We start from the raw sequence: 26,547 nt of genomic DNA on the forward strand, positions 1-26,547 counted from the left end.
CCAGAAGCTAAGTAGGGCCGGGCCTGGCTAACTTGGATGGGCCACAAAGTCCCTGGGAAGAGCCACTCTTCCTGGGGAGCTCAGTAAGAGATGTGGCCCGGGAAGAAAAGAGGCAGAGTAGGACACAGTGTGAACAAGAACCTGGCCAGCAAAGGAAGTAATGCTTCACAGAGTTTCTCTGCAGAAAGGCCCCATTGGTCGCCTCCATAGCCTTCCTCAGAGCCTTCACAGCTTACATACTGAGTGTTCAAGTGCTTACACACACACACTCACATTGAAATCCCAGTGGGACACTACAGTCTTGATGGTGTCTCTCTTAAAGTGAGGAAGAAAAAAACAAAACAAAACAACAACAACAACAAAAAGAAAAACGGAGCATAGGGGATCCCAAGCAGAGAGACTGACATATATAAAGAGCAAGGAATGGTTAAGAAATTCCAGGGGACACCTTAGTCTTGGTGGCAGACACTAAACAGAAAGCGGCAGTGTAGGTCAGGCGTAAAAGTCCTGAGCATGAAAGCATGCATCTGGATTTTATGAAAGAGGAGGAGTTTTTGAAGCTGTTTACTGCAGGAGCCAGCTTGTGTTCTGCCTGGATCTCTCACTTCCTGTGAGTGCTTAGGTAGGAGATGATACGGGTAGGAGGCAGAAACCCTGGCCTAGAAACCCAGGATGCAAGGTTTGAGAGCCTGGTTGAAGCTAAGCAGACACTGTATACTGTATTTCTCTTAAATTGAGTTATAGTCTCTCTCTTTTTATTCTGAATTAAGTTGTAATGGAATTTTTTTGTTTGTTTTATGTCTTTCCAAGGCTGAGTCTTTTTTTGTTTGTTTGTTTGTTTGTTTGTTTTTCGAGACAGGGTTTCTCTGTGTAGCCCTGGCTGTCCTGGAACTCGCTCTGTAGACCAGGTTGGCCTTGAACTCTGCCTCCCAAGTGCTGGGTTTAAAGGCATGCGCCACCAGTGCTCTGCCCCAAAGCTGAGTCTTAAGGGGGTTAAGTCTGGCTTCAAACTACACAGTCAGCGCTGGCCTTGAACTCACAGTTCTCCACCATACCCAGTGTGGGTAAAAATCAATAAAGCGTGTGAGGCCGGTGACTAACCCACTACAAAAGGGCAAAGGTAAAAATAATGAGAGCTGTTAATGCAGCTTCACGTGCCTGTCGTAATGTTTTGTAGTATCCGGGGGATTTCCAAGTTCACCCTCAGTTACTCCTCCTAGCAACCCAAGGAGGTGGTGTCTCACTCCCAAACTACAGGTGAGGGTATGACTACAAAGGAGTTGAGGCTCTTCCCCATGACCAGCAGGAAGGGCAGCAGGGCTCCAGGGACCTTGCTCTTTTTCGGGGTAGCAGGTGAGTACAGCCAAAGGCAGAGAAGGCCAGCTTGGACTTGAGTGGGCGTGGCCGGAGTAAAAGGGCCAAACTGAGCGGAGCCAAGACGAGCCTAGACTCAACTGCCCCCAGCTTGAAAAGGAAAGTATCTTCCGTAGAATTGTTCTGCCGGATACAAGCTCCGGGAAGCTTAGCTATTTGGTGTTTGCTTCCAAACCAAACCAAACAAACAGAAAACTCCGCGGCGCAGTGGAAAGCGCAGAGGCCAGGTAATCACCCTATTTCCGGCGGGGGAGCCGGATTGGCCCTCCTATGCAGTGCCGGATGCCATGGCAACCAGACACGAGATGACTCTCCAGAACTGGCGCCACCTCCCCTGAGGCCTTGGCCTTGCTGTCCTCCAGGGTGAGTGCGGAGTCAGGAGGGGAGAGAAGCAGCCACACCTCTGCCTGCCCGGACTCTGCTCTCTCTGCCTAGTAAAATTCCGGTGCTTCCTAAGTTTCACGGGCCATCAGGAGTAGCAGCCCTGAGAGGTTGGGTGAAGGGGAAAAAAAAGCAAAAAAACAAAAACAAAACCCAAAATACGCTCAGGTGCTATCAAGGCACTTTGAATCAAAAACCTGGTGGCGACTCCAGCCCTGTGTAATCAGCAAGCCAGGGGCTTCTCTGTCGCATGCTCTAAATGGCAAGCCTGCTCCACACAGCGATTTCCCTGATTCTGGCCCCAAAGTACAACCCTCCTCTTTCTTGAGCTCAGATGTTATCAATGGGTCCTTATTGAAGCAGAATCAAGCCCCGAGCCTCTCCAACATCCAAGGCATTTCACAACGTTACCTTCTGGGAGACTCTACCCGTGACTCATCCAGACAGTCACCAGCTTATCTTTCCTGAAACGCGTCCTGTTTCCAGGCTCGTGTTCTTGCTGCTTCATTTGCCTGGAATTTCCAGTCTTTCCTTCTGATTCCCTTTTGACCAAGATTTGAAGTTTCCCTTCCAGGAAATCTTCTTGGAATGCTTCTAGCTTCCTGGAAGTTCCAAGTCTATCCCCTCAGCCCAGGGATGAGCACTGATAGCTGTTGGATTTTGTTATGAGCTAAATTGTGGCATCACCAAGTTCATGTTGACTGGCTGACTCGCATCTAGTACTTCAGAACCGGGCTGTACTTGGAAGTAGGGGCTGTTTAGAGGTTGTTATGGAGGCTGGGGAGGTGGCTCAGTAAAGTGTTTGTCTTGCGTGTACCCTTGAAACTGAATTTGATCCTCAGAATACATGTAGAAGCAGACATCATCATGGTGGTACACACATGAAACTCCTCCAGTGTCAGAGGCAGAGTCAGGGAGATCCCTGTGGCTCTGTGGCCAGCAGTCCGGACAGTCGGTGAGTTCTTAGCCAGTGAGAGACTCCTGCTTTGGAAAACAAGATGAACAGAGCCCAGGGAATGAAATCCAAGTTTGCCCTCTGGCTTTCACAGGTACACACATGTGCATCCCAAACACACACACACACACACACACACACACACACACACACACACACGCGCGCGCGCGCGCGCGGTCATTAAGACAAAATGAGGCCCTTATCATGGACTCCCATTCAAGCTGAGTAGTGTCCTTGGACAGGAGGGAGTTTAGATAACCAGAGAAGTTATGGGATGAGTACCCATAGCAAGGATCTCATGGAAGGCTAGCAAAAGGCTGGCTACCTGCAGCCAGGGAAATGGGCTTCTAAGAAAACCAGCTTCCCTGCCTTTGGGCTTTCAGCCTCTAGTATTGTAGGAAATTTAAATTGCTACTTAAACCACCCAAATAGGTAGTATTTCATTATTACAATTCTAATGAAAGTATGCAGCTATTGTACATATTTACTGTGTCTCTCTTGAGGTCCTTGGCTCCCCAGTCCAATTGATTCGTCCTTATACCTCTGTGGCAGACGCTGCTGTTTTATCTCCTACATGACATCATCCATCAGATGGGGAGCTCAGCTCTTTCCAGGCAGAAATGGCCACAAAGACAAATGGTCATGCATTCTTCTGCACTTGACCCACACCCAACGTATGTCCCGTATGAAAGGCCCAGTGAATACTTGATGCTTGCTTCCTGGTATATTCAATGTTCTTAGAAGTTACTGGACTTCTAAGTACTACCTGTTTCTCCTGAGTGAGTTTTGGAAAATAATGCCTTTCAAGAAATGTTGCATTTGTATTGACATGGGTCCAGCAAAATATGCCTTAATCTTTTTAACATGCTTAGAGTCTGTAATGATGTCTTTTCTTGCTGGTATGATTTTTACTATCTTTATGGTTTTTACTCTTATAACTTGACTTTTAAAATATTAGCATGTGTATGTATGTGATGTGTATGTGTGAGGTGTGTGTGTGTGAGAGAGTGTGTGTGTGTGCAGATACTTGTATGTTGTGGCATGTAGAGACCAGAGGACAACTTTCAGGAGTTGTTTCTCCGTTTCTACCTTGTTGAGGCAAGCTCTCTCGTTGTCTCTCATGGGCTACACTGCACACTCCAGGCTAGCTGGCCTATGAGCGTCTTGTCAGTTCTCCTGTTTCTGCCTTCATCTTGTCACAGGAGTGCTAGCATTAGATGCAGGCCACAGAATCTGGCTTGTGGGGTGGGGTGAAGAGGGGTTCTAGGGATTGAATTCCAGGAGTCAGGCTGGCACCACATACACCTCTACCCACCAAGCCATGGGCTCCGCTCTGACCGGCTCACTTCCCATCCTCTACTTTGTTCACCTTGAACTCCAGATCTCCCTCGCCCCTCCTAGTGCTGGGATCCCAACTGTGATTGGAGCAGTGGCTGAGGATTAAGAGTACTTACAGACCCGAGTTTCATTCCCAGCACCCCCATGGTAGCTCATAACCATCCAAAACTCCAGTTCCAGGTCACCTGCTCCTTTTCTTGCTTTTTTTTTTTTTTTTTTTTTTTTTTTTGGCACCAGACACACAGTAGAGCACTTACATGCATGCAGGCAAAACGTTGATACACATAAAGTAAAAATAGATGATTTTTTTAAAAAAAAGTGTGTGTCGTCATGCACATTTACATGTTTTTACACTTGTTTAATGTGTGCGAGGGGCATGGATTTCACCCCTGTGGAGGTCAGAGGACAATTGTGTGCAGTTGGTTATTTATCTCTTTCAACTACGTAGGTCCTGGGGATCAAACTTGTATCCTAATAAGGCTTGGTGGAGAGCTCCCTTACCACTGAACCACCTCGCCGAACCTGCACAGGATTCGTGAAAATGCAAGGTAACCAATGTCTAGTTACACTCTGTGCTGCCATGGGGACAGGGTGGGGTGGGGTGAGTTGCAGGGAGGACAGGTCGGATTCCAGACTGGCATTGGGGAATGTGGCAATGCTGGGCATGTCAGATTCCCTGATCATAGCGATGACTTCATGAGCACAAACGTACATCCAAACGTATCGTTTTGGACATTCCAGGTCACACATCCACCGTCAGAGTATGTCAACTGCATCTCAGTGGCGCTTCCTATTTATTTTTCATGAGAGAAACAGAGATGAATCTGAGTCAGGTTCTAGGACACTGGTAGACAGGTTGAGGAGAGGAGGGGAATGTGGCTGCGCCCAAAATGCCTGAGGCTGAGTGCCCATGGTCATTGTTCTATTAGGCTGGGGATGAGCTGAAGGAGATGGAGCTGAAGTCTTCAAATCACCTTTCCCTCACTCCCTACCCGCCACCCCACCCTGTCCCCTCCGCACACTGGAAGCCGCTAGCTCTGCTCAGCCTTATCTCTAAGGCTGTCTCCAACATTCCTTCATCCTGAAAAGTTTCCATAGCCACAGAGATGGCTCAGCTGGTGAAGGCACCCCTCACCAAACCTCACAAACCCAGAACCCACAGTGGAAGCAGAGAACCAGCTCCTGCAAGTTGTCCTCTGACCCCCGACCTGTGCACGGTGACAAGTACACACACTGCCCTCCGCTCCAAATGAAGTAAATAATTGCTAGGGGGTTGGTTTTTGTTTGTTTTCAAGAAGACATTTCCAGCCAATAAAGGGCTTCCTGAAATTGGGCAGAGCAACCTAAAAAGACATCGGCAACGGAGTGTCACTTGACTCTGAGTGGATCAGGCTCTTTGAGGCTTTAAAAATCCTCTCCCCACCCCACCTCCCACCCACCCCCACCCGCGCCCCCCAGTGTGCTTTACCCTCTACCTGATTTAAGCAAACCAAACCGTTACAACTCCAATTTACTACTGAAGAATCAGAGACTCAGTGAGGTCAAGTGATTGGTTCAGGTCCAGAGAACCTCTCCGTCACAATGCACCCTACAGGTACTCACTCAGAAGGCACGTCTTCCTGCATCCCTCACCCACTCAGAATGAAGTGGGCCATACCTACCAGTCCTGCAGCAAATGGGATTTTTAGTCTGCTTATTAATTTGATGTACAGTTTTCTTGTTATGTTTGTGAATTGAGACCTGTCCCTCCTTCAAATTTCAGACTTTTTTTTTTTCTTTAGTCCCTGGAGTTGAACTTCAGGCTTTTTCTATGTTAGGCAAATGCTACATCATCCCCTGTCTTCAAACCCGTTCTTCAACTCTGTTTTGGTGACAAAATAGCCTTATTTGCTAGAGGTCTTTTGTTTTGGTTTGGTTGGTCTGTCTGTCTGTTTGCTTTTGAGATGGTGTCTCTGATGGCCCAAGCTAACCTTAACTCTCTATGTAACCAAGGATAACCTTGAGGCTCAGACCTTTTGCTCCTTCTTCCCAAATTTTGGGATCAGAGGCATGTGGAACTATGCCCAGCTTGCTGGGGATCTTTGGAGGAGGAATGGAGATGCTGACTTTGTAGGCAGCAATCTAAGGCCCACTAAGAGGCCCTGGGCGTGAACACAGGTATATGTAGTTGCTAGGGGTTGCTAGGGGTATTACTGACAGGCAGAAAGCCAAAGGTGACAAAAAAAAAAACTGTATCGTCAGACTGGCTTGTAGCTTATCCTGGCTCAGCCATGTCCCTAAATAAATTAGCTGTGGCATCTCCCTTCTGCGAGGTCAGGATCATTATACCTATGACGACAATGTTGGGGGCCACAGTGGGTTGGTCTGGTGCTGTTTAAGATCCTGGCTACTGTAGGTGTGAGGATTCCAGTACTAATGGCTGACCCTGTCCTGGATTTCCCGTATGATGGACCACTTGGCGCCTCATTGGTCCGGTTTTCTTTGTGGTCATCTTACCTTATCAAGTCACAGTCCCAGAGTGACCCCCAAGCCCCAGGCAGGCTCCGCTCCTGGCTGTCCCTGCCCCTGCTTCCTGTGGCCCTCCTCCACCCTCTCCATATTGTTCCCTGCCCCACCATGCTCATGCACGTTTTGTGTCCCTGGGCCTGGCGACTGTGAGCCGCTGGGAACAGGAACTGCACAGAGGCCCTGATCCTTCCCAGGAAGTCCTTGTGGAATAGAAGGGACGTGTTGAGCCGCAGGCCTGTTGGCCCAGCCTGGAGTCTAGCCGCCAGCTGCCGCCCCCATCCTATGCCACAAAGCAAGGGACGCCAGCTCAGTCTTGGGGATCTCTAGTCCTGTGTCATGACAATCACGGTGTGCATTCGCAGTTTCAGTGGGGTCCCTGGTGTGCTCTCAGATTGGAAGATTTTTATTCAAGCGTGTAAGTGCTAACATGTTTATGACCCTGATTTGACCATACCTGTATGTGCCCTGCAGGGCAGCCCTGCAAGCTGAGCCCCTCCACCCCTGAAATGCTACCCTCTCCAGGAAGTCCTCCCTGACCTCACTGGCCAGTGCATACTAACTGAGCTTACCTCCCCGCACTTGGCCCACACCATGCTCCTCATCTGTGTATCCCCTGAGCTTTTCTGGTCAGAGGAGCCCAGAAGGACCACTCTGGCTTGTCAGATGAAGAAGCAAGCCGCATGGTAGGGGGTCCCAGGCCCCATCTGCTATGCTTATAAGCTCTCTGTTGCCTCAGTTTCCAGCTCTGACAGAGGCATCCTCAGAAGGCTGAGGCTAAAACATCCTCCCTTCCTACTACCCCTCCGATTGAACTGGAGTTGCCAAAGGCCCAGAGGAAAAGTACTGGCTTCCTGAGAAGGAACCATAATGACCTGCCTATCCCCAGCCTTCCCTGCTCCCCTCAGTGCTCCGGCTCTCCGGCAGTCCTTGCCCATCCACCTGGAGCAAAAGTGGGCAGAGCTGACCCTGTGAGTGAGGCGACAAGCCTGGCATGGCACAGCGTCTGCACTAAGCTGCTTCTGGCCCCATTCATTTCTGGACTCAGAAAGCAGAGGCCTTGAGAAAAACCTGCTGCAAATTAGAACATCTTCTAGCTGGTGTGCACATCATAAAAAGTTTCAATAAAACCCTGCCTTTTGGGAGTGTTCTCGCTCTCCTTGTGGGCGTTTTCTCCCCCCAAAGAGACCCGACTACAGTAGGAAACACATCCCCACATCCTCCCAAGTTCCCCAGCAGAGAGAAAAGCCAATACCAATAAAAAGTCCCTAAGTTGGTTATAGGGAAGTGCACTCCAGCCTCCTGCTGCCATCATGGGTATCCCCTAGAGTCCACCCTTCTGTCTCTCATTCCCACCCTTGTGGGAAGCTTGAGGAGGAAGGTTGTGCCCAGACCAGGAAGAGTAACACACAAAATCACACATGTGTACACACACATGACTACACACGACATACCACCAGACAGCTCAAAGTGTACCCAGACTCACATACACATGCCTCAACAGAGATAAACTGTCACAGTGACCCCACAGCAGATAGAGTGACCTGATCTCACATCACCCTCATCTGTACAGTGAACTGACCTCACATCACCCTCATCTGTACAGTGAACTGACCTCACATCACCCTCAGCCTTGATCACACACACTTGTACATGCAGTCACCCACACTCGCTCTACACACATAAATTTACGCCCAAGCACTCACCTATCTCCCGCACAACTCATGACACAGGCCACTCAAATGACCCACAGACTCCTAATTGCTTATGGAGGACTTGTCATAGCACATTTCTAAATATGCATTTGTATGTTTGGTGTCTTCTATCACAAACACCTAAACTTCCTTTAGTTCTAGCACTTGGGCTGCTAAGACAGGCACATCATGAGTTCAAGGCCGGCTTAGGCTATATAGTGTAACCCTGTTTCCAAAACAAAGCAAAACAAACGAACAAAACCAGTAGGGAAACTGGGGCTAGAAAGATGGCATGAAGAACAAAATTAGCTCGTGTCTGCTCACCAACCTATACATCCTATACATCCCAACCCTTGGAGGTATAGGAATATTGATCTGGGGATCTGGGCTAAGAGTAGACAGGAGAGAGGCCCTCATCTGGAGCCCCCAGAGACTATTAGTTAAATTTTCTTAGCAAAAAAAATGGTCAACATCAGGCAGGGACCTCAGCACCTATGACTTCTCTGTCTCTGCCTAATCTGGAGAGAATGGTAGGCTCTGGAAGAAAGGTGATGGCTTTAGTGAGGAAATAGTCTTTGACCATGCCATTCACTTGCTGGGTGGCCTAAGGTAACGTACTTCACCTCTTTGAGTTTTAGTTTCTCCATTAGAATATGGAAAAAAGAATCGGCCTTATGGGACCAGCAGTGATGGCCCATGCCTTTAATCCTAGCACTTGAGAGGCAGAGACGGGTATGTCTCTTTGAGGCCAGCCTGGTCTACATAGTGAGTTCCAGGACAACTGAGGCTGTTACATCGGGAAACCCTGTCTTGAAAAATAAATAAGAATTAGCTGTAGAGGGGTTAGGGAGAGGTGCCTTAATGGTTAACTGGGTCTTCTGCAAGGTTTGATTCCCAACCCCCACATGGCAACTTATAATCATCTATAACTTCATACCTCCAGTCCCAGGGGATCTGACACCCTCTTCTCTAATGGTAGCACACATGCACGCGGTACACATATATTGCTTTTACAGGGTTAGTCTCCAAGGACACCAACTCTATGTCCAGCAGACAAGTAGGTACTCGATTAACCCTCCGTTCCCCCAGTTCGGTGCCCTGTCACACCAGTTTTGCTGTGTGCCCTATGACTTCCTTCTCTCTCTGAGCTCTCACCTCCCCAGCTAAACAAACCCCTAAGGCCACATAGCAACGACTGTCTCAGTGAGAGCTGGTAAGCAGAATGGGCCTATGGGTAATCAAGGTGATGGTGTGGACCATTTTCCAAGATCCCTTGCCTACAGGCTTGAGAGGTTCAGGCCTGTGACAGGCCCCTCAGAGAGCAGGGTTTGAGAGGGATGAGCCTCTGTTAGATCGTGCCCATGGAGGCTGGGATTTGAAATATTCTTCTGAACCACACAGAGTCACAGAGGCAGTTGCTGGGAGGTCTCAGGGCAAGCAGGGAGGAGGGATGTGGTTGCCCAGGAAACCATGTGTTTTCACTTTTCTGCAAGAAAGGGAGCCTGAAGAGGAAGGGCCAGGGAGTGTGCAGTGCAGGGGGTGGGGAGTGTGTGCCTTTGGGGTGAGCTTGAAAAGAGTCTGCGGGGCCCCAAATGCCTGGGGGTGAGCAACAACCCAGACCAGCCGAGATGCTTGCTGATAGATAATACAGAATCCTGGCCCCAGCCCTGGCCCTGTGAAGTAAGAGTCCTGGAGGACAAGAGAAGTCTGTGGTCTTAACCAGCTCCTGGCCTGGGAACAAGCAAAGGGTGTCGTGTTAGGAAGGAAGAAAGTGTGGCCAAGCCTGGCACTGCTTAGGACCTCTAACTCTATCCATAAAAGCATAATTGAGGCTGGGGATTTAGTTTGGTTGGGATAGTGCTTGTCTAACATACATAAAGCTCTAGGTGATCTACTCAGTAAACTGGACGTGGTAGGGGTGGTGCATGCCTATAACCCCAGCACTCGGGAGGTAAAGAATGGGAGATTAGAGATGTAAAGTCATCCCTGTCTACATAGAAAGTGCAGGGCTATCCTTATAAGGTACATAAGACCTTGCCTTAAAAATTTTTTTTTTAGAAAGAAAAGAAAAAAGGAAGGTGGGGGAGGCTCGCACCGCCACACGTCCATTCCCAGCAGCTGGGGCTTAGGCAGTAGGATAATTCCTCTCATGCTCATGTTCCCAGTTTGGGACACATTTGCCCAACTGTAAAATGGGCATGTCACTGACTGTTGTGATTTTGTACTTCATGGGATATAAACTCCATTCTCCACACTGGTCTTGGCTGTAAGAGTCTGCTCTGCAGGGCCCAGCTTACCCTTTGCCACACTCCCCAGCCACCTCTGCAATCCTTCTACCTAAACCATCCTCCCCGCCCCCAGGCCTGAATTACAGGTACTAACCACTGCCACCATACCTTAATTTTACCCCTGGTCCCCACCCGGGGGTCACCAGCTCCTCTCCTTCCCTGGGACTCCCACAAGGCCAGTTCTAGCCTGTCCTCTCAGCTCTGCACCCTCACTCTATCTGACACACCAGAAACCAACCTGGCCAGGGCTGCTGATTGTGAAAGTGATTCAGACTCTCCTGAGGGTCAGGAGCTCTCCTGGGTGCACAGGATGAGAGGAACTTCAGCATCATCATGCCCCCCTTCAAGGAGGGAGCCCCAGGTCCCACCCAGCACCCTTCTGTGCTGGTGGGTTCCTGTTTTGTTTTTACAGAGCTGAGGTTGAATCTAGAGCCTAGTAAGTGCTCTCCTAAGAATACTTAACCCTGTTTTTAAATTTTGTTTCAAGAAAAGGTCTCACTAAGTTTGCCTAGGCTAGCCTTGATCTCACTTTGTAGCCCGTGCAGGCCTTGAACCTGCTTCAACCTTCCCAGTGATTGAGCTGCCAGGCCTTCACTAACACACACTGGTAACATCCCTCTTCAGCGGTTCCATCAGTGTTGGAGGAGATGGTCCAGGGCTGTGTCCTCAGGGGCTGAAGATCCCAGGCTGGGACCCTGTTCCTGAAGGCTGAAATGGAGGACATTTAGTGAGGTCAGAGCCACCAGACCCAAAGTGGTGAGTGAAGCTGAGATCAGAGAGACCAAGGGGCATGTGGAGACCTGGTTGTTTTCACCCAGCCCAGAGGGACTCCAGTGGAGTCCAGAGTTCAGTGGAGCCTAACCTGCAGGCTAACCTCAGAGCCAGACACCATGGGGACTAGCTGGCCTCACTTCTGCCACCTTTCCAGGCATGGGGTTGGGGGCGGGGCGCAGGATCTTTTGAGAACAAGAATGGCTTGGGCAGTGAACTCCAAATATCTCTTCTACGTGCCAGGACTGGACAGTGTTCTCCCACTCTATCATCCTCCTGGTCCTTCCTAGGCCTCTTCTGGTCCAACTCTGCTGCTTCCAGGTCGCACAGCGGCGGGACAGTGAGCCAGTTCGGCCCGCTCACAGCCCCGGGGGACGCTGCCGCCAGCGCGGAGCCGGCACAGCTGAGAGCCAGGCGGCGGGCGGCAGACAGTGATAAGGCGGCTCCGAGGCCAGGCTCAGACATCCGGCCGCTCAGGGGCCCCTGGCCACCCCAGTGTTCACTCTGCCGCCTCCAGGGGCCCGCGGAAGTAACAGCGGTATAATCTAGGCGGCCCAGGAGTATAGGATGGAGTCAAGGGTCTTCCTGTCGCTGAAGAACCATAATCCTGAGGAATCTGTTAGACTGAGGAGTCAAGTCCCTAGAACACCAAGGACTGTCCCTAGGCTTGAGGGTACAGGACAGCCAGCATCTACTGAGCACACACTGTGTGCCCAGAGGTGGCCATCATTGTCCTCCAATTTGGAACTAGAAGACAAACAAGTTACCCTGGCTAAGTCCTCTGACCCTCCAAGGGTCGCAGGCCTCCAAGTCTCCTCTCAGCGTCTGGTGCACAATGGCTCTTACATACAGTAGATTCCTCCAGCCCTTCTCTCTGCTTACATTCCCAAGTTCAGGCTTCCTTGGTCCCTCAGTGCAGGGACCTCTGTGCTGGCAGCCATTGTGGAGGGCACAGCAGAGCTGGCCTGTGTTGTACAAATGAGGACAGGTGAAGCCGAAGGAGGTTTTCCCATGGTGCTTGGCTAAATGAAATGGGAATCTGAAGTTCCTGGGGCCTGGAAGACATGTTCTAGAGGGTTCCTATAAAAAGCATATCTAAAGTTGAGACCCCAGGGAAATCAGGATGTTTAGGGGTGTGGGTCTCTCCTATGGAGAGCGGAAGCCTGGGGAGAGCCATTAAGTTAGGGGAACTGAGGCCCCCTGTGAAGAGCAGGGGAAACCTGAAAGGGAAGGGAGAGATGCAGGTTCAGGTGAGGATGCTGATGATGAGTATTTAGAAGCCAGGAATGCTGTGCTCTGCTTGGATTTGTAAGGGCTCTGTTGCCACTGCATGGTAAGTAGAATTAAGGACTGGGAACAGATAGGGGAGTGTTGGGTGCCCATGAAAATGATGTGGAGCCTTGGCCTCGGCTCTCCTGATGCCTCCCCAATAAGCACTTGGCAGCTCTGACCTCCCTGGGGTCAAATCTACTCATGACTCCTCCCTTGTCCAGAGTGTCCTTCATCCTCAGCCCCGCCCCCCTCCTCTGACCTGATCCCTAAAGAGAGTCCTGCTCTTCCTCTCTGCCTCTAAAGGAACCCTAGCTTCAAGTTTCCTCTTCCCACTCTGAAGACAGCCAACTCCCAACTCAGGAATATTGCAGCTACCTAGGCATAAGTGACCTCAGACACCCATTGCCTTGTGGGACTGCCTGGTGCTAGCCTGTGACGGGCCATCTAGGGAGATTGTTTAGACTAGGGACCTCAAGAACCTGGAATTCTCCCCCAGGGATCTCATGCTGAAGGCAAGGAAAGGGCTAAGCCCTAGCACCAGCCGGAGGGGCAGCTTGTCTCCCTCAGATTCCAAGTAGGTTTGACATCTTGTTAAACCATCCTGCAGCGCAGACTGGAACTGAGGCAAGCTGATGGGCGGGGCCACATCAGGACCACAGCTGCTCAGGAATGCATACATATGTCTGGCCCTCAAGTCAGCAGGACCCTGGACACGGACTCAGGGGTGCTGGACCTCTTTGGTCCTCTGTCCATGTGGCCACACTGAATAACTCCCTCCTGTCTGCTTTCACTGTTATTGGTCTAATTGACCATTGAGGATGACTGACCAAGCCTCGGACTGGCAGGCACAGGCTCTGACATAACTCCAGTAACAGCCCTAGCTAGCTTTCTCTGGCTTCTGTGAAAACAGCAGGTCTAAATGCCCTTCCCCACCCCCGGGAAGAAACACCATCTCCTCCCAGCCTTTCCTATCCCTAGACCTGAGGAGCTGGCCTTGCCCACAGCCACTGTCCTCCAAAGAGAGCTTAGTGCCTGCTTCCCCTCCCCTGTGTCCCTACAATTCTCACAGCCTCAGAACATAGCCCTGACTTCTTATTTCTTCCTCGCGGCCATCCGCAGACTGCCCAAAGATTACTTCCTCCAGGAAGCCTCCCTGCACTTGATGTTGCGGGGAGGTTCAAGGCACAAACTTCTGTTTGGCAAGCATTCAGAACAGCTATGACCCAGTCTCCATCCTCCCCCATCCCCATGCTCAGCTTGGGGTTTGTTTGAGTCAGGGTCTCACTATGTAGACCAGGCTGGCCTAGAACCGGCTCAGAGGTCTGCTGACCTTTGACTCCTAAGTGCTAGGATTTAAGGCGTGTGCTACCACAGCTGGCAACCTCTACCTCCCGTGTACTTAGATAACAGGTATTCATCACCATAGATTTACAGCTCTGAGGATCAAACCTAGGGCCTTGTGCATGCTAGGCAACCCTCTACCAACTGAACTACACGTCTAGCCTTTCGTGTGTGTGTGTGTTGTGTGTGTGTGCGTGCATATGTGTGTGCTGTGGGAGGTGTCAAAGGTCAATGTGGGGCATCTTCCTCTGTCGTACTTCATCTTATTCATTTATTTTTGAGACAAAGTCTCTCACTGAGGTTAGAGCTTGTCAATAGCTAGGCTGCTTGGCCTGCAAGCCCCAGGATTCTTTTGTGGCTGGGCCTCAATGCTGGGATTGCAGTGGTGTGCCACCATGCCTGGGTTTTTACTCAGGTTCTGGGAACTGAACTTGGGTCCCCATACCTTCTCTGGAAGCACCTTGCCCACTAAGCCCTTCCAGCGCCTTCACTAATAACTTCTGACAGGGGCGTGTTGCTTAAGGGATGTTTGTGGTAATGTAAGTCTGTGTATACAGACCCTTGGTGCTGCCCGAATGTTCTGCCACCAGTTCAGAAGCAAAGAACTGGGCATGGGATATGGTTCAGTGGGTAAACGTGGTTGCCACAGAAGCCCGAGGTCCCAGTTTGTATCCTCGGAGTCCGTATAAAAGCTGAACAGGCTGGGCGTGGTGGCACACGCCTTTAATCCCAGCACTTGGGAGACAGAAGCAGACAGATTTCTGAGTTCGAGGCCAGCCTGGTCTACAAAGTGAGTTCCAGGATAGCCAGGGTTATACAGAGAAACCCTGTCTCAAAAAAAAAAAAAAAAGCAAAAACAAAACAAAACAACACACACACACAAAAGCTGGATAGTACTGTAGGTGTATTTAATCTCAGCACTTCTTGCTGGAGACACTGAGACTGGATAATTACTATAAGATTCAGTCTAGCTTGTATACACAGCAGTAAGAACCCTGACTCAAACAAGATGAAAAGGCAGGGACCAACACCCTGGGTGTTGAACTATGAACTCTAAGCACCTGCTGTGGCAAACATGCACCCTCACATACACACACATACATATACACACACACACATACACACATCACACACATAAATCATACATCACACACACATATATCATACACACACACAAACATGCACACACATTCATATTTTTTCATACAGAATGTCAATAAATAAGTCAAAAAGTATCTCCATACACAAACGCATAGACCTGTACATAGCCAGTACTTTTATGCAGCTACTTTTACAGTAATTTTATTATAGGCTTTAAAAGGAAGAGGGGGAAGGCTGGTGAGATGGCTCAGTGGTTAAGAGCACTAACTGCTCTTCTGGGGGTCCTGAGTTCAAATCCCAGCAACCACATGGTGGCTCACAACCATCTGTAATGGGGTCTGATGCCTTCTTCTGGTGTGTCTGAAGTCAGCTACAGTGTACTTACATATAATAATAAATAAATCTTTGGGCCAGAACAAGTAGGGCCAGAGGAAGAAGGAGAGAGAGAGAGAGAGAGAGAGAATACAGTCATTTTAAATGACAGAATATGGGGACTGGTGGTTAAGAATATGGTGGCTCAGCAGTTAAGAACACTCACTCTTTCACACAGAGGCCCTGGATTTGGTTCCCCTCCAGTTTCCCAGGCTCCCTACAAAGGGTGATCATTCACAGACGTGATCCCGAATAGCCTTCCACCCTTGCAGCATGCCACTGATGAGGTCTGGGTCAAGGCTCTCTTTCCTGGAGGCCTCAGTTTCACCATCTGCATCTAGGCACCATGGCAGTTAGAAGCGGTCTGCTGGATGGCCAGGCTGGCTAATGATCCAGCACTGACTGGCCTATTCCCGTGCCCTGGCTTCTGACTAGTCGAAGGGCCTGGAAGTTGACCCAGGCCACTACTGACTCTAGAACGATTTCTTCCTGCCTTGTGAGAGCTTTGCCAGACAGAGCCCTCTGTACAGGCTCAGTGAGCAGCACACATACTTCACCCGGCCATGCCCTGCTAGATACTGACACATATACATCACCCTGCGCTCCAGACACTGGCAACAGGGGAACCAGTCAGCCACTGACTTTTAGGGTCATTGAGTAACGCATTAGCTGCTCATCCTCCATTCATTCATCCCTCCACCCATGCACCCATGCACCCATGCACCCATCCACCCATGCACCCATGCACCCATGCACCCATCCACCCATCCACCCATGCACCCATCCACCCATGCACCCATCCACCCATGTACCCATCCACCCATGTACCCATCCACCCATGCACCCATCCACCCATCCACCCATCCACAGACTCCAGGACACTATACACCAGGAATCCTTTGACACGCTGGGGATTTGTCGCTAAGCAGAGCCACTCCTACTCTCCGGTCACCCAGGTGCTGACTTTGTGCAGATCCCCAGAGTGCTGCAAGAGCTGAGCCCTGGGTGCCTAAGCAAGAGTAGGCTTTCCAGATTGTTCCACAGAGCTGAGTCTTGGCATAGCTTGCTTGAAAGCATGAACTACAGAGAAAAGCCACCCCCATCCCCACCACACACACACACACACACACACACACTAGGGATCTGAGGAACATGGAGACTAGTGAGGTCAAAGGATAGACAAAGACACTGGCTTCCCCAGACACCTCCCATTATATAAGAGGACACCAACACCAGGTAAAGCTCAGGACAGTTTGGGGTTACTTATGCAGGAGAAAGGGACCTGATGCACCCTCATTTTAAGCTCCTCTGTCCTACACCTGTTCCTCCCAAATGTGTCTGTGTCTCCGGTGGAAGAATTATGTGTGAGCTGGGAAGTCGTCTTGCTCAGCTAGTTTCCACTGTGTGGCACTTCCTCCTGCTCTAGTCTATAGGTGAACTCTTATTCATGCATCAAAGCCCATCCCACGAGTCCCTTTTTCTCTACCAGGTCTGCCACCACCCATACCTGCTTGCAAGGCTAGTGCAGGTATGTCCTGTTTCCTTTGTCCTGGCTGTGTGTCAGAGACTGGAATGGAATTGCCCCTACTTGTCAGGAAAATTTTGGAACCTTGGGTAAGTGTTGGGAATGAGCAAACAAATGATTTATAAAGATAAGCATAACCTAGTCCCAGGTCAGCCCAGCTAGAGCCAAGCAGACCAATGTCATCATCCTGGCTCCTTCATCCCTCTCCTGCCCCAGCAGCAGACAAAGTTCTCCCTAATTGTCCCCACTTCAGAACTGTAAGGTCAAAGATGTACCCTGTGTCTACTTACATGCATGCATATCTAAGATCTCTCTGTCTCTGTCTCTGTGTGTATGTATGTGTGTGTGTGTGCGCGCGCACGCGTGCGTTTGCATTAAGTCTACATGAGCATGCATGAGAGTGCATGTGGAGGTCAGAGGTCAACTTTGGGTGTCTTCCTCAATCTCTTTCCATCCTCGTTCTTCTAATGAACCTGAGAATCTTCTCTCTCTGAACATGGAGCTCACAGATTCTGCTAGACTGGCCAGCTCCCTGTGTGTCTCCTACCCCAGTGCTGGGCTTACAGGTGAATGCCATAAGTTCAGCCTGGGGGGGGGGGCGGTTCTGGAGAACCAAGGCAGACACTTTACCAACTCAGCTATCTTTCCAGCCCTGTAATTTAAGGCTTTTGTTTTCTTATGTCCTCCCATTAATTTTTGACAGCACATTCTATGGGCTGGGCAGGCACCTGCCTTCCACCCTGGCCTTCAGACCAGCAGTGGAGAGGCTGCCATTCTCACTACTATTCAAACATGGAAACCCAGGGTACCACGGGCCTGGATGTGCAGCCACTTTCAAATTACAGGCTCCTTGCTGCACCCTTGATCTCGACGAAGCTCACGTATGTGCTACTAGGGAAGAAGCCCTAAGATGGGGACAGAGCTCTCCCACACGCTTGTCTCCAGAGACCCTCTGGGACAGACAGGCTGTGAGGCCCCAGGACAGGACAGGGAGGGGCTGGCTTCCTGGGCCAGGCCGACAAGCTGGAGCTGCCGGGGTCAGGGGCAGGGAGGGGATGGCCCAGCCACCAGTCACCACTGGCTGGAGACTGAGCCTGAATGTCTGCTCCCTCCCGGCTGGCGGCCTCCCAGGGGCTCAGAGCTGGGAGCCTGGCTGGCCCCAGCTTTCCCCAGGGCCTGATAAAGCAGCAACAAGCGCTCTCTGTGAAGGGAAGGAAGCACCGGCAGACAAAGAAGGGAAGAGCCCTGATTCCATCGGGCTCCGTGGGGCCTCGGCTGCCCTGGCAGCCCGGGCAGCCTGCAGAGCTGGCGGCAGGAGGCTGGAGGCGCTGTGGGTCGCCAGCGGCTGTGCTTGTCCTGGTTCTCAAGCTAGCTGGCAGACCAGTGTCTCCTCACAACGTGCCCTGGGTCTAGTGGTCTTCAGGATTGTGGCTGGGGCCAGCTGGAAGCAAAGCTTGGGTAGGAACTGGCTCTCTTGGTTCCAAATTAAAGACCCCTCCCACAGACTCCTTCCACCCTCTAGAACAGCCTTCTTTCCCATCCTCTGAGGTGCTACTGGGCTTAGGGTGAGAGCCCGAATCCCCTCCTGGGCTTGGGAGCTTTTCCTGGGGGCTCAGAGAGCAGGTGGGGAGAGGGAACAAAGAACTGTATTTCTTTCTACAGTTAGTCATAGGGAGGGATGCCAGCAATGGCTCAATTGGTAAAGAGCTTGCCTTGTAACACCACAAAGACCCGGGTTCAATCCTCAGAGCTCACATCCTAATGCTGGGTGTGGTAGTTCACACTTGTATTCCCAGCAAGGGAGAGGAGGAGAAGGGTGGTCCCTGGCAAGATGGCAAGCTTCAGACCAGAGAGAAAACTGTCTGGAAAGACAGACAAGGTGGGAGAATTTAGAAGAACAACAGCTGAGGTTGACTTCCAGTCTCAACACAAGTCTAGTGCACACGCACCCGCAAAGAGTTATCTGGGGAATCCTCTGGGATGAATGGGGCCCTGGGAAGTCTGAGGAATCTACAGGTGACACCTCCACCTATGTGAGTTGTGTGGCCCTAAGGGGAGCCCACCTCACTGGGCCCAAGAGGGGAGCCTCAGAGGCTGTGGGCCTGGATTCGTCCAGCCCAGGCTCCGGCCAGCCTGCCAGGCCCAGTCTGAGGTTTTCAGGAATGCCGGCTGCTGCCCACACACTGACCAACATCCCCAGGGATCTGTCTCAAAGACTGCTCTTCCCAGATGCCCCCAGCCTCAGAAATGAGTGTAGGAGGAGGAACAAAAGCCCAGCTAAGGACCACAAGGAGCCAGTCTTGCTTGGGCCTGCCAGTTCCCACCAAAGAGCAGCAGGCTGTGCCCAAGGCATGGGCAAGGTATCAGTTGTTTGTGCCTGTGCTCTCTTGTCACCAGACACAGGAGAAAGGTCGTCCAGAGGCGCTGGAAACTTCTTCTTACTAAGAGCCCCAGGCCAGCCCTGCAGGAGCTCATAGCCTCCCTCACATGCCTTTACCCTGGGGACAGGGGCAGTGACCTGTTTGCTTACACATGCTACCTCAGTCCTGTCATAACAGGCAGACAGAGACCAGTATCTCTACCTGAGGCCAGAAAGCTGTGATGAGGCCAGGCAGGTCAGGACCCTCCCAGAGCTGCACTCCAAGCTTAGGCCTTCCCTGTGTTTTGGGGAGTCTTGGGGCAGGAGATCAGAGGAGCTGTGGGTCACAGCGTAAGTGGCCAGGGATACCTCTTGGAGGAGTTGAGGCTTGGACTAGACCTTGGAACCTGACTATACCTCACCTGGGGCTGCCTTTCCTTATATCTCACAAAGTCCCCCACCCAGGATCCCCAGAAATATCAAATGAGGACCTAGAATCACAGGTCATCAACCCAGAATGGATTAATCCAGAATGAGCTGGACAGCCAAGCAGCCCTGGGCTCCTGGTACTTGCTCAACCAGGGCTCTATTCCCAATGGCAGCACACCTCAGCCAGGCAGGGTTCCAGTGGAGTCTTTTGGGATTTTTTTTTTTTTCTTGCTGTGTAGAAAAGTCTCCTTCCTGGAGTGTCTGGGCTCACAAGAGAGTGCTATAGGGAGCCAGGGACTTGCAGCTTGGTATAGCACTGGAGGAGTCGGGCATTGGCGGGGGTGGGGTGAGGGTGGGTGGGTGGGTAGGGAGGGGTTGGGAGTGGGAGGTGGGGGAGGTGTGTGTGTGTGCACGCGCGCATGTGCATGCTTAGGACAAGCCAGTGAACCCTGCATTTTCCAGCCAGCAACATGGTGCCACGCTTCTAATCCTCCTGCAAACCAGGGTCTCATCAGAGAAAAGCCTCCTGCTCCTTCAGGTATGAGCAGCGAGTGGGTTCTGGGAACAGGATGGCTTCTAGGCCTGGGTGACCTAAGCTCCCTGAGAAAGGGGCTGGGGAGAGCACAAAACACAAAACAAGCTTGCAACCGCCCCTGAAGGAAAAGTCTAGAGTCTAATTCTAAACAGGAAGAGCAGGCGTCAGGCTCGGAGGAAGATAACAGGGCGCCCCAGTAAAGAAACAACACAAAAAGAGGCCCAGAAGAGCTATGGGAGGCGATTCAGCCCTAAGGGCACCTTCTCAGTTCCCCCTGTCCTGGAGCATGGGTATCAGAAAGCCTGGGCCCAGCTGGACAGCCTAAAGTCCTTGCCTCTGCAGAGGGGTACCAGGCAGGGCAACTCTGGACTCCAGCGCCTGGCAGCCTGAGGCTAGAATGTGGGCAGATGGCAGTTTGTTTCCCCTTTAGAAACATGTGGCTAAGAGGGCCAGCAAGAAGGCTTATCAGGTGAAGGTGCTTGCTGAGCAAGCCTGGAGTCCTGAGTTCAATCCCAGGAACGCAAGTAAGGGTGGAAGGAGAGAACTGACTCCATCAAAGTGCCATCTGACCTCTACATGCATGCTAAGGCATACGTGCCTCCAATACATACATCATGTATGTCACATATATCGTGTATGTTACATACATGACAACCGCAACAATAATAAATTAGAAATAAAAAGAAACGTGATTAAAAATGGCTCCCCTGAGGCCGGGCGTGGTGGCGCACGCCTTTAATCCCAGCACTTGGGAGGCAGAGGCAGGAGGATTTCTGAGTTCAAGGCCAGCCTGGTCTACAAAGTGAGTTCCAGGACAGCCAGGGCTATACAGAGAAACCCTGTCTCGAAAAACCAAAATCAAACCCAAACCAAAACCAAAAACAAAAACAAAAAAAAAAAAATGGCTCCCCTGAAGACCAGGGCTGTGACACTAACAGACAAGATGGCTTCTGTGACCCACTAGGTCCTAATCAGCTTAAATGCTTTTAGTCAGAACCCCCAATGGCCACAATCTCAGAATTCCACACCTCTCTATCTCATTAAAAATGTTTTTCTCGGGCTGGTGAGATGGCTCAGTGGGTAAGAGCACCCGACTGCTCTTCCGAAGGTCCAGAGTTCAAATCCCAGCAACCACATGGTGGCTCACAACCATCCGTAACGAGATCTGGCGTCCTCTTCTGGAGTGTCTGAAGACAGCTACAGTGTACTTACATATAATAAATAAATCTAAAAAAAACAAAAAAAAAAACAAAAAAAAAACAAATGAAAAAACAAAAACAAACAAACAAAAAAAAATGTTTTTCTCCAGTTCCAAGCTGGCCTTAAACTCCATATGTAGGGAAGAATGACCTTGGACTTCTGATCCTCCGCCTGCCAGCTTTTAACTGGTGGGATTGCAGGAATGGCCCACAACCCAGGGCTTCATGCATGCTAGGAAAGCACTCTGCCAACCGAACTACACCCTCAGCTCCAAAACAGTTTACAACCATTTTGTGGAAAGAGAAACTGAAGCAAAACAAGAGGTGAATGCCTTGCCCCCGCTGTATACCCGACAGTGAGTGTCTGAGGAGGTGCCAGGCTTCCCCCTTCTAGCTCCAGAGACTGCTCAACCTTACACTTTCCTGAAAGGTGAAATGTCACAGGAGGGCCTAGGCTGGTCAACCAGTGTGCTACTGGGGACCTTGTGAAGAAGTCCTCTGGGCCTCAGTGTCCCCACCTGTCATCTGACAGGTAAGACAGGACTCTTGACTCAGGCTGATAATCTCCTTCCCCTTTCCTCCTCCTAATCCCTTCAGGGCCCTTTCTTATCATCACTGCTGAAAATGTGGACTTCTAGATTACACTGCCTCTGCTTGTCCACCCCAGGATGGCCCCTGGCAGGTGGGCAGGAGAGGGGGAAGGCTGTCCCCAGTCCGGCAGGTGCACAGAGCAGGCTAAGAAAGGTGCCAGGAGGAGCAGGAGCGGCTGTGTCCTTGGGCTACTCATGAGAATCAGGCTTTTCCCATCAGCCCCATATGCTCTCAGGACAGAAAGTTGTCAAGGAGTGGGCCTCATGGCACGAATGCCTCTGAGCTTCTCTCCTCCCAGGCTTCTCTGGGGCTGGGGCCGGAGGCAGGGACCTCAGAGGGCATTCTCATCGGTGTCTGTCAGACAGCAGGAGCTAAAGTGAATGGTTCACAAAGACACAGAGTCTCCATCACTGACTGGACCACAGTCGTGAGAAGGAATACTGTGGGGTGTGGAAGAAGCTGGGGCAATCAAGAACAGTTGTCGCTCTTACAGAAGACCTGGGTTCAATTCCTAGTGCCCATATGGAGGCTTACAACTAGCTGTAGTTCCAGTCCCTAGGGATCCCGAGGGTGTTCTTCTGGCTTCCCTGGGCACCAGGTACACACATGGCCCACATACATGAAGGCAAACACCCGTGTCAAAAAATAAAAATAAATAAATCTTTTTTTAAAAATGGGGCTAAAATCTCAGGTAGGATGCTATTTAAATACTAGAATGTGAAAAAGGAGAAAACGTTATCAGATATGTGGAATATTCAATACACAGAGACACGTAGATGTTTTGATATGCGCACATTGAAAAAATCTTGAAGGAAATGGCTCCAAAGCGTTCAGGTGGTTTCTATGGCAACTGGGATAGGGCATTGCCTGCTTTCCAGAATGTTACCACTTGATCTGGGAAAGAGCCCCTGGTTTGCCTGGTGCAAGCTCCCCTGGTCCTGGGCTTGTTCCAGGTGAGATGGGAGGTCTGTAGAGAAAACCCTGAAGAGCCCTGGGCATCAGTAGGTTCTCCTGCTTGCTTCTGATGGGTTGGGGCGTGGGGGTGGATAGCACAGGTAGCCAAGAACAGCAGGCTTACCTAGGCCAAAAGGGCTGCCCACTCTTACTTAATCCCATGTCCTCAAATAGCCCATGTGACCGCTGCTCCCCAAACCTGGCTAAGGGTAGGTCTGGCTGTCAAGCAAATTCCAAAGTGGGAGCATTTCAGTGGGGAGGCACAAGGGCATTTTCAAGCCTCCCCTTCCTCAAAGGGAGCAGGAGCAGAGTATCGGGAGTAAAGGCCGTGACAGCCATGCATGGAACCACTCAGCCTACCTAAATGCTGAGTGTTATTTTACCTGCCATGCTTAAGGGCTGGGAACGTGACTCAGTAGAGAGCTTGCCTAGTATGCATGAAGCCCTGGGTTCGATCCCCAGGATCACATAAAACAGGTTGTGGCAGGGGTCCTGGTGCTTGGGAAGTGGAGGCAGGGGGATTGGAAGTTCAAGGTCATTCTTAGTTACAGATCAAGTGGGATACATGGGACCCTCTCTTCAATAAATTAAGGCCAGGGAGATAGAGCTATGGCCCAGTCTACAAAATGCTTATTGTGCAAGCATAAAGACCTGAGTTTGGATAGCCAGAATCCATGTAAAAGTTGGGGATGTGACCCCGGTGCTAGTACTGGGGTGCAGAGAATGATAGGCGGGTCTTGGGAGTATGCTGACTGTCCAGTTATAGCTGAAATAGTGAGCTTCAAGTTAAGGAACAGACCTTTTCTAAAAATAGATAAGGTGCAGAGGGATAGAGGAAACACTCTGACATTGTATTCTGCCCCCTATCCTCACCCCCACGCACGAATGCGTGCACATTCAAACTTAAGGCAACCCTACTGGGACACTGTTATTATCAATGACTAGCAAATGAGGAAACTGAGGCCCAGAAAAATCAAGAGACAGACTCCAGGGTTAGCAACTGGTAAGAGGTTGCGCTGGGGGCTGGAGAGATGGCTCAGTGGTTAAGAGCACTGACTGCTCTTCTGAAGGTCCTGAGTTCAAATCCTAGCAACCACATGGTGACTTACAACCATCCATAATGAGGTCTGTCGCCCACTCTGGTGTGTCTGAAGACAGCTACAGCGTACTTAGATATAATAATAATAATAAAATCTTTAGGTCAGAGCAAGCAGGGCCCACTGGAGCAAGCAACCTTCATTCGCAGAAACTACATGATGGCTCACAACCATCAGTACAGCTACAGTGTACCCATCCATGTTCATAAAATTAAAAAAAGAGGTTGCACTGGGACTTGACCACAGACAACCTGGCATCTGCATTCTGGAGAATGGTCTAAGGTCTCTTAGAGAGCCTTGTCCCTGTCTCCACAGCAAGCTTTCACCCAGCACACCAGATTAGACATACTAAGTACAGTGACCCATAGTCAACCTCATGACGGCTGTGCCATGCAGCCAGGCTGGCTCCACTAGTCCCCTCTCCAGCAGCTTCAAGAGGCTGATTCAACAAGCGTCCAGACACCCGGTCCCCATGTCCTCTCACACAGAGTCAGTCCCCATGTCCTCTGCACACAGGGCCAGGACTGGAAGGAGGCTTTCCAGTGACTTGAGTGTGGTAATTCTGGGCCGTTGGGTTTGAAGTGCACCATTTACATTTCTCTCCTTTCTTTCTTTCTTTCTTTCTTTCTTTCTTTCTTTCTTTCTTTCTTTCTTTCAGATTTATTTATTTATTTTTTATACATAAGTACATAAGTGTCTGTAGCTTCAGACACTTCAGAAAAAAGGATCTCAGATCTCATTATGGATAGTTGTGAGCCACCATGTGGTTGCTGGGATTTGAACTCAGGGCCTTCCTCAAAGGAGTCAGTGCTGAGCCATCTCTCCAGCCACCCCCATTTACATTTCTATATACATTTTTACGTGTATATAAAATCATTTCTACTCATAGTGGATTCATTTTATAAACCATTGGCAGGTCAAAGCCAGACTGGAACCGATGGGGCTCATATCCTAGGGACTTAGTTTTCTCTGTTGCAGTTTAGTGAGCTAGCTACTGGGACACGGCTGGACAGCCAACTCCAGACTAAGGCTGGAGGAGTGGTGGGGTGAGGGGCAGAGCCACCTTCTGATGTCAATGTTACCCTGGTTTAGAGAGGGAGCCATTCACACCCTGGTAAAGTGAGGATCAGCCTGAGCCCAGTAAGCTGAGGCACCCTAAAATGTTCAGATTAGACTCTCCTGTCTTAAACCCACCACCAGCTCATTAGCAAGTAGCAAAGGGGCCATTAGTGGCTTTAAAAAAACACTATGTCCTATGGATCGGTGATTGATTGTGTGGGGGTGGGGTTGCTGGGAACTGAACTTAGAGTATCCTACGTGCTCGGTAAACATACAGCCGCTCCACTCCAGCCTCGGTCCCATAGATGAAAATGCGACTGAGATAATGAGTAATATATTGCTTTAGAATACAATGTTCTTTCGAAATTATAGAACTAACAGCAATGAATACTTTGTAACTGTAATTTTGCTACTATTATGAATCATAGTGTAAATATCTGTGTTTTCAGATGGTCTTAGGTGACCCCTGTGAAAGGGTCGTTAGACACCCCCCCCCAAGGGGTCATGACCCATGCACTGAGGACCACTGCTTTATGCTGAGCATCCCTTACCTGTAGTGTTTATTATGTAACCTCCACCCCCAAATGGCCATATGTAATCTCTACTGAGGGTCAGAGAGGCTGAGAAGCTGAGGCCTAGAAGTTAGTGGCTCATCCAAGGTCAGGAGCCATAGAGTCGCCAACCTTTACTCTCCCTGGGGCCTGACTCAGTCATCAGTGCCTGTACTTCAGTCCTCGGAAGAAGGCCCTGTCCAGCCTTCACGTCTCTCAGCATCTGGCCAGCGTCATCACCACCACTGTGGCCGGAAACTGGTTTACATGCCCTCCACAGGGATCTAGCTGGTCATATCCACACTGTAATTAGAAGCACATTTCCACAGTGCTGCCCTACTGAAGGCTAGAACAGTGTCAGGCTCCCAAGCAAGGCCTGCCAGGAGCGCCTGTCATGTCGGTTCTGCCCACTGGCTGAAAATGTGCTTTGCCCTTCTCCAACCACACAAACCTTCCCTCTAAAGAAAGGGTGGGAAGATCTCATGTCCCAGTGTAGGACCAGCTTACAAAATGCAAATGGGGAAGGGATGGGGCCATAGGAGAAAGACAGGGCCTGGCGGCTTTGGGTTGGGTAAAGCATTGTCATTGCCTAGAAACCCAAGAGGCGAAGCAAGCCACTTTTCTTCATGGATCTTGGAGGGGGCTCAGCTTGCAGGCTATGTGTCTCCCTACGCTAGTCCTTAGACAGGTTCCTCTGCACGCAGAGGACCCCACTTTTGTGCAAGATCCCCATGGTGTGCTGCTGGGATCTGGGGTGTCTCACACTCGGGGACCCTCACTCATCCTCACTGGTACCCAGCAGACTTGTGGGATAGGTGCAGGGCACACAAGCTGAGTCCTGTTTGCAGAGGGACAG

The 26,547-nt window shown here is 50.5% G+C and overlaps 1 long non-coding RNA gene across 2 annotated transcripts in view; it reads left to right on the top strand.

Moving 5' to 3' along the window:
• Window positions 1–1,198: 1,198 nt before the first annotated feature.
• Window positions 1,199–26,547, top strand: part of LOC115031893 (uncharacterized) — a 38,672-nt gene continuing 13,323 nt past the window's right edge. Inside the window, exons 1-2 of one of the 2 annotated variants that reach the window (XR_015044541.1) lie at window positions 1,199–1,353; window positions 4,497–4,596. This is a non-coding gene — a long non-coding RNA (uncharacterized LOC115031893). Of the gene's footprint in view, window positions 1,354–1,595; window positions 1,738–4,496; window positions 4,597–26,547 lie in introns of those variants that run through there. The other variant, XR_015044540.1, reaches the window with a different exon arrangement.

The sequence above is a fragment of the Mus caroli genome, unplaced genomic scaffold, assembly GCF_978045245.1.
Source record: "Mus caroli unplaced genomic scaffold, Mus_caroli_1 scaffold_11, whole genome shotgun sequence".
NCBI classification, from domain to species: domain Eukaryota; kingdom Metazoa; phylum Chordata; class Mammalia; order Rodentia; family Muridae; genus Mus; species Mus caroli.